Here is a 9,490-nt window from a genome sequence, read left to right as displayed (position 1 = left end):
AAAGTAACAAGAAACAGTAAAAAAGAAAACGAAGTAGTAGTAAACGAAATAGTAAAGTGAACAAATAAATAATAAATAGAAGGACGCAAAAGCCTATCTTTAACAACCCTACCCGTAAGATTAAATGTCGTCACAAAAAAAATTAAAAGCTTGCGTCCATAGAAATTCTGAAAATCTTTTTCGGTACTGACTGGATGGAACGGTTTAATTTGTGGGACCAACTAATAAATAAATTTTGCGAAAAGGTGTAAAATGCGACTATGGGCACTTTTACGCCGAGTACGAAAGACCAGTAACAGCACAAGTACCGGTCGCAACTCAGGTTTTATCCGTATTTGAACATTACCTACTTACAGCAAACGTCACTCAAGGATATTAGGTCCAGCAAATTAATAGTAACCAAACTGTTGTTATTCATTTGCTTCCCCACTGAGCAAATTAGACACAATGCCGTTTTTTAATGTGGAGAGAAGGGAGGGGAGGGGGAGAAGGGACCAGCTCACCCAAGGGGGGACTGGTAGTGACAATTGGTATGAAGGGTTTCCCCTACATTGACCAAAACTGATTGCCTCAAGAGCAATGGTCTGATATGTGGGGTTGACCCCACGTATGGTCTTTGATTGCAGCATCTGTTGGAAGAGATACTACACTTTGATTTTTGATCCCCGAGTCAAGAAGGCTGCTGGGCGAATGTTTTCCAAACTTGTTTTCACAATAGGGAAGTCCTATCGAGCCGTTTTACTCAGTGGCTTTTCAAAATAAACAGTTCATCAGGTTGGCGGCACTAGCGGAAACCCCTTGGGGTAGTACCATTCTTCTTAAGATGTGTTATTACAATCGGAGTCTTATGTTGGTTTACTGACTTCGTATTACTTCTGAGTCTGCTGACGAAAAGTTATCAATTGCTTTACCAAATTCTTGCAATTAATTCCACGCGAATATACGTAGAAGTTGTTACAAGTCTATCATATAACGCCGAACCGGAATACACCATCAACTGGCTTACCGACAGAAACCATTTTTGCCATAAAAGTGGAATCTGTGTTTTACAAATTAATTCCTTAGCATTTCAAGAACACGTTAGGCCGAAAATTTTCAATTAAACGATTTCTTCCAGCTCAGATGTTTTTTATTTAAAAAAAATATATACGCCATACTGGGAGGAGGATACGATCATTAGGTGTCTCGGGCAAATGATGTATATAATACATAATATAAAGGCAAAAATGACATATTAATCAATTAAAAAAAAACATAAAATTGGGTCACGTAAACACACAAGATAAAGTGGAAGACTGATCGCGGTCATCTGCGAGACGTTTGACCTCGCCCCTCCCCCTCAATATATGCCCGAACAATGAAAATCGGGGAGAAAAAGGAAATTTACTAAATCCTTAACAATTAATTTCAAAAAGAGAATATATTAAAGGGAAATAAGAAACCCTTTCACATAGTTAAAGGCTTGTGGGGGGTAGTTAAGGAAACCTACCTACGAGTACACTCGCTCACAGTTAATAAATATGTCTATCAGCTCGGATCGTGTGGAAGTAATCCACTAATTGCTAAGCAACTTGATGGCGAAAGTTGATGACATTTTCAATAGGATGCCAATATACATGGCATGGTTGGAAACGATGGACAGAAAAAAAAGGGCGAGAGCTCGACAAGTATCTGTTGACATTAGACGCGACTATCTTATATTCTGTGTGGAAGCAATAACCATGTACACCGAGAATATACGATTCGACTTGATATTCGCGTTCGTGTTATTCTTTGATTAACTATCGACCATAACATAAGTTTGAGATTTTCACTTGGCCTTTTGGTCAAGATGAAAGTGTAGTATCTGTTCCGGCAGATACTGCAAGCTATGACTAGCTATGACTAGCAAAGACCAGATGTGGGGGCAACCCCACATGCCTGACCTTTAACCAACTCCCATTTCCCACCTCTCGGGAGCTGGTCCCCTTTTTCCCTTCCCCCTCCCTTCACTCCTCACATTAAAAATCGGCCTTGTGCTTAATTTGCTCGGTGAGGGAGCAAATAAATACCATCTGTTCCGGCAGATACTGCAAGCAAAGACCATATGTGGGGGCAACCCCACATATAAGACCTTGGTCAATGTAGGGGAAACCCTTCATACCAATTGTCACTATCCAGCTCCCCTACTCCCCGGGGAGTTGGTCCCCATTTCCCCTTCACTCCTCACTTTAAAAATCGGCCTTGTGCCTAATTTGCTCGGTGGGGGAGCAAATAAATACCATCTGTTCCGGCAGATACAAAACGCCTGGCCTTCCGGACCGGGATCACAGTGTAGTATCTGTTCCGGCAGATGCTGCAAGCTATGACTAGCTATGACTAGCTATGACTAGCAAAGACCAGATGTGGGGGCAACCCCACATGCCTGACCTTTAACCAGCTCCCATTTCCCACCTCTCGGGAGCTGGTCCCCTTTTTCCCTTCCCCCTCCCTTCACTCCTCACATTAAAAATCAGCCTTGTGCCTAATTTGCTCGGTGGGGGAGCAAATAAATACCATCTGTTCTTCAGATACTGCTAGCTATGACTAGCTATGACTAGCAAAGACCAGATGTGGGGGCAACCCCACATGCCTGACCTTTAACCAGCTCCCATTTCCCACCTCTCGGGAGCTGGTCCCCTTTTCCCCTTCCCCCTCCCTTCACTCCTCACATTAAAAATCGGCCTTGTGCCTAATTTGCTTGGTGGGGGAGCAAATAAATACCATCTGTTCCGGCAGATACTGCAAGCTATGACTAGCTATGACTAGCAAAGACCAGATATGGGGGCAACCCCACATACCTGACCTTTAACCAGCTCCCATTTCCGACCTCTCGGGAGCTGGTCCCCTTTTTCCCTTCCCCCTCCCTTCACTCCTCACATTAAAAATTGGCCTTGTGCCTAATTTGTTCGGTGGGGGAGCAAATAAATACCATCTGTTCCGGCAGATGCTGCAAGCTATGACTAGCTATGACTAGCTATGACTAGCAAAAACCAGATGTGGGGGCAACCCCACATACCTGACCATTAACCAGCTCCCATTTCCCACCTCTCGGGAGCTGGTCCCCTTTTTCCCTTCCCCCTCCCTTCACTCCTCACATTAAAAATCGGCCTTGTGCCTAATTTGCTCGGTGAGGGAGCAAATAAATACCATCTGTTCTTCAGATGCTGCAAGCAAAGACCCTATGTGGGGGCGACCCCACAGATAAGACTTTGGTCAATGTAGGGGAAACCCTTCATACCAATTGTCACTATCCAGCTCCCCTACTCCCCGGGGAGTTGGTCCCCATTTCCCCTTCACTCCTCACATTAAAAATCGGCCTTGTGCCTAATTTGCTCGGTGGGGGAGCAAATAAATACTATCTGTTCTTCAGATGCTGCACTTCAATTTCTTGTTCTCTGTCAGTGGAGGAGAAATTCTTCACAACTGAGACAATTTTTATTTCTGTTCCTTTTCTCCACGTTAAGAAAATGACCCTGGTGTCTAACTCTGTCCCGTGGGGGGGGGCATTGTAAATAGGAACTATCGACCATAACAGTAAAATAATAGATTGGTAGATTACCTCAGCTGATAAAATCGAGACGCTTTCATTCTTAAGATCCTCCCTCTTAACTGCATGAAAAATGCTATTTGAAAATTAAACGTCGAAGACAAAATGATGAACGGACAAAGCATCTATAATATAAATCTTACCTGTCGGTTTAAATGTATGTATGTATGTATGTATGTATGTATGTATGTATGTATGTATGTATGTCTCGCAAATACTTTCGTCAGAAGCGATGGATTTACAAAAAATCAGTATCATTTTGAAGGTCGATACTTCGGACGATAAATATCGGAAAACTGGTCAAAAACATTAATCCCTTTACCCTCGAGAGGGCAGTTTTCCACGGGAAGGCTCTACTTTTTCGCTAACATTTTTTGCAAGTCATTCAACGCTCGCGTTCACGAAGTCGCTTAAAACGCGTTATTTCGACTGCGCGTGACGTCACGACTACGGTAGGCACATCGGTAAGACAGTTTTTTTTTTCGCTTCTTTTTTCCTTTGGCGCGTTACGGGTTCGAGCCAAAAAAAAAAAATAGGAGTAGTACTCCTATTTTTTTTTTTTTTTTTTGCGCTCGTAATTTTCCTACTTTTTTTTTTTTTTTTTTTCAACCAACACCCTTACACACACATCCACTTTCTTTTCCGCCTTCGCGTCACCGGTTCGAGCCTGCCTGCCTGCCTGCCTGCCTGCCTACTACAACTTTTTTCTTTTTGTTTTTTGTTTTCTAAATACACACCTCCCGGGCAACGCCGGGCATCCAGGCTAGTATAAACGTAAGGTGATTGCAGAAAGATTAAGAAAATAAGTTGAAGTTAAGTAAGTCCAGTAATCATTTCAATTTAGATTATGGAAATTAGATGTGATATTTAATGATAAAGTTATAATAGAATGTTAAATTATGAATTAGAATGGTGGGAGAGTCAAGATAGTGCTAGGTATAGATGAATATATAAAATAAAATACGTATCAGGTACGTTTGAAAGCCGAATCACAACGCAATATTACGAAAATAAACAAACTTTGTTAATTTTCGTAATATGATTTGGCTTTCAAATGTACCTGATACGTATTTTATTTTATTCACATTAAATCAACACTTCTATAGCAGAACTCACACCCTTGACATATTAAATAGCGTCTAAGAGAAATGGGATTTAAAATGTAACATGGTGCACATTAATACATTACAAAAACTATTAATTATATATGGTAAAAATAAAATGAAGAAAAATTAAATGAGGAACTAAAGTTGACATATAGTGTGAAAACATGTAAGGAGTGAGCTGGGGAGGAAGAACCTTTTAGCATAGAAAAATTATCAATTCAACAAGTCGAAGAATTAAAAAATGAACATACTAGTCTATATATAAAAAAAGAAAAGGCAAAAATTGAGTATGTTGAATGTCAATTATAGTCTGCATATATCTATAATTTATAGTTTATCTTGATAGCCATCTTATTTCAAACTGGCTGTATTTAAATTTTCTCTTGTGTTTGCATTGTGAAACCAATGCGTTTTTAGTATTGGATTTAATTTTAATGTAGGTAATTATTTTTTATTTATTTTAACAACCCCAGAAATTCAATAAATTACAAAATTTAGATCATGGTGTTTAACACTGTAGTATTGGGAATCCCAGCTTAATTAAAAGTAACAAGAAACAGTAAAAAAGAAAACGAAGTAGTAGTAAACGAAATAGTAAAGTGAACAAATAAATAATAAATAGAAGGACGCAAAAGCCTATCTTTAACAACCCTATTTTTCAATATACCCCATTTAATTAAATAAGGAATTTTCTTAAATGTTAGGTTTTTAATTAAAATACTTAGTAAGTACCTTTTTTTTAATCTGTATTCGCATTTTAAAAAGAATTATGAGGTTAGAGATTCTCAGCTTTATTAAATTTGATGTTGCGCCAATATCAGATTTCATTCCAGTTCTATTATTGAAATGTCCATTTTGGCTAAGATGGCTAAGATGAGGTTTGGTATTTAAGATAGGCTGATTCTGAAGTGTATAATTTTTGGATTATTTAGATTAAAGTCATTGGGAATTTCATTGTTTTAGTGGGTTGTCTTTATTGGGAACTCTGTTACTGTGCAAGCATACGAGAGGCGTGCAATAAGTAATGCTCCTGACCCGCTTCCAGTTGTCTGATCTAGCTGAGAATTTGCATGTGCAATGATTTATATCTCTACGGGTTATGTGGCAAATTACAGCTCTGAACTAATTGTGGTTTATGTTTTACAGGTGTTTGAACTGAGTCAGGTGTGAAATGGAGCCTGTTGAATGTCGAGCAGTGATCCGGTTTTTGTATTTAAAAGGACGCACACCACATGAGACTTTTTGATGAAATGAAAGAAACTTATGGTGATAATGCCCATCATATGACCTTGTAAAACGCTGGCATCGTGAATTCAAACATAGCCGGAAGTCTGTGGAAACAGCTCCCAGACCTGGTCGCCCCCTCCCTTCTGCCATTGATGAGGCATCAGTCCGTCAAGTTAAGGCTGCCATTTAGGAAGATCGGCGCATTACTATTCGCTAAATAGCCCAAGATGTCAAGATTAGTACAGGGTCTGTGGAAACTATCATTCATGACCATTTGCATATGCATAAGGTGTTTGTCAGATGGATTCCCAGATTGTTCACACTATTCCAGAAGCGAGAACGCGTCGAGTGCTCGAGGATAAATTTGATTACGCAGGATGAAACCTGGGACTATCACTATGATCCAGAGACCAAAACCCAGTCAATGTAGTGGAAGCACTTGGACTCACCACCTCCAAAGAAGGCAAGGGTGCAACCCTCCGTTGGCAAGGTCATGTTCACAGTCTTCTGGGACCAGGACGGAGTTGTGATGACAGATTTCCTGACAAAGAGTACCACAATTACAGGAGCCTATTATGCTTCACTTTTGAGGAAATTAAGGGAAGCTATCAAAATCAAGAAACGGGGCAAGATCAGCAAAGGTACCCTCCTTCTGCAGGACAATGCTCCGGTCCACAACTCGCATGTCGCCAGATCAGAAGCACGGGCGTGTGGTTATGAATTCCATCCCCATTCTCCCTACTTTCCTGACCTTGCACCCTCTGACTTTCACCTCTTCCCGGCCATGAAGTTGATTTTGAAAGGAAAGCGTTTCCCAGATGATGCAGCCTTGATTTTTGAAGTCACGTCTAGGTTGGAGGACCAACCTGGGGTGTTCTACAAAAACGGTATCCAGAGCTGCATCAAACGATGGGAGAAATGCATAACTCTGGGTGGTTCCTACGTAGAGAAAGACTAATAACTGTGCCAAGTTTCGTTGCTCTACTGTCATGGGAAGTGGGTTAGGGGCATTACTTATTGCACGTCCCTCGTATACAACATCCTTATGTATGCAATCATTGTTCAGAGGACAAAGCTCTTCATTTCAAAAGTTACAGTTATTTATAAGGAACATATGTAGGGGAGGGTTTGAGCTTTTAATTTTCCTATTATTAGAGAATTGTTTGTGTTAAATTAGGCATAGTTGAGTAAGATATCTTCATAGAATTTTTGTTTAATATTCTACTGTACGTATGTGAGCATTTAAAGGCGTTTTGAAAAATTCCTTAGGTATGTTACTTTTTACGTTTGAGGTAAAAAGTGGATTAAACCATATGGATTTCGTTCGTCTTAATCGGTTATTCTTCTTTTTCTTTTTTTTTTTTTTTTTTGGCTTGTGGTTGGGATTAATATTAGTATTACTATGTTTTGGAGGGGGCTTATTTTTGTCCGGAATACATTGTTTTTTATTATTAGTCTTTTGGGTTATATTATGCGTAATTACTGATTTGAACTTGTTAATCTTAGTGTGTTTTTCTTGGGGGGTATTCTATCTTATCTGCATATCTCGAATTACTTAAGATGGGCGGTACTATAAAATTAATTATTAATTATTAATTTTATAGTACCGCATATCTCAAAAGATCTCAAATCTATCAGCTGACAAAAAAAAACAATTTTCAACTTTTTATAACAAAAATGTTTATGTAATTCGGGATATGTGATAAGACAACACAAAATGAAAAACGATTCTCGGGTTGATCACTCTTGCCGGCTTGATGGTTTTTGGTTCGATCTCGGGTTTGTGGTACGTATTGCTAGAGAATAGAGAGAGAGAGAGAGAGAGAGAGAGAGAGACAGACAGAGAGAGACAGAGAGAGAGAGAGATTAAAATACTGAGTTATAAAAAATACAATATACATATATGTGTGTGTGTGTGTGTGTGTGTGTGTGTGTGTGTGTGTGTGTGTGTGTGTGTGTGTGCACGCATACATGTGCGTATTTGTTCATGACGCACGTATTGTGTGTCGTATCATGATTCAGACACTATTTATACTGTCTGTGTTCCAACTGCCAAGGTTTGCTTTGCCTAATGGGAGTGTTAATGGCCTTTTTATATACCTATTTGCCTTCGCTGCCAAACAAAATTAAAAGAAGCGGTTTCCTACACCCCCCCCCGACACGTTCTCTCCTGTTGAAGCCTCCGTTGTCTCCTGCAGAGACGATTACTGACAGACAGAAACACACACATGGACTTATATATAGGTGCTTTAGCCCAGACTAATCTGAGTCTTGCATGTACACAACACAGAACATGTACACACTAGTAAAGGGCATACACGCACATACACACACATTATGTATACACGTGTACTATTCTAAGGAGATGTTATATGCATAGCTTTCCACTGTTTACTTCAATGCGTGAGTAAAGTTTTGTAGTAAGATATGAAAATATGTATATGTCAATTAAGCTGCACCAAGCCTGGCGATACCCCACGGGGATGAAACGACACGGACGCCTTTGTATACCTTAATTGCCATAAACATATTTTCACCCCTTACCGTCTCTCTCTCCCTCCCTCCCCCTCTCTCTCTCTCTCTCCCTCTCCCTCTCCCTCTCCCTCTCTAAGTTGTCTTAAAAAGAAAATATATGTGTGTGTGTGTGCGTGTGTGTGTGTGTGTGTGAGTGAGTGAATATATATATATATATATATATATATATATATATACATACATACACACACACACACACACACACACACACACACACACACAGCATTCCCTCGAATATCGCGGTAGATAGGGACCGAGACCACCCGTGATATTAGAAAATCCGCGAAGTAAGACAAAAGAAAAATATTTTTACCTTATTTAATTGTTTATATGCTGTTTAAAACCATCTCTGTAATGTTTATAAGCCACCCTTTCCTATATCAATACTAATAGAAAGATTGTAACACTTGTTAGGTTGTACAGTATGCTACTACAGTTCAGTACTGTACATAAATATGTACATAATATTCGATTATCACGACTTTTTATGGATTTATGGTGGAAATCCGCAATATTAATATATTGAAAAACCCGTGATGTAGGGAATCCGTGATATCGAACCGCGAAGTAGCGAGAGATACACACTCTCTGTCTCTCTATTTCTCTGTCTTTGTCTCTCTTTGTCTCTCTCTTTCTCTCTCTCTCTCTCTCTCTCTCACACACACACACACACACACACGTATATATATATATATATATATATATATATATATATATATATATATATATATATATATATATCAAAAATGCTAATTATTAAAAACTAGAAGAGAGTGCTCAATATTATTGCAGAGCAAATATATATTTTATGACCGTTTTATCTGCTTAGTTACACATGTTTCGGTTACTGAAACGTATCAACAACCACCAGACTTTAACAACTTCAACAGACTTCACAGAAATGTTTATTATTATTATTATCATTATTATTATTATTATTATTATTATTATTATTATTTCTGTACAGTCTGATGAAGTTACTGGGTCGTTGATACGATTCGGTAACCGAAACATGTGTAACTAAGCAGATAAAACAGTTATAAATATATATATA

This window comes from Euprymna scolopes, chromosome 32 (genome assembly GCF_053919585.1).
Source record: "Euprymna scolopes isolate OS-2025 chromosome 32, ASM5391958v1, whole genome shotgun sequence".
Classification (NCBI taxonomy): domain Eukaryota; kingdom Metazoa; phylum Mollusca; class Cephalopoda; order Sepiida; family Sepiolidae; genus Euprymna; species Euprymna scolopes.
This window is presented reverse-complemented; position numbering follows the sequence as displayed.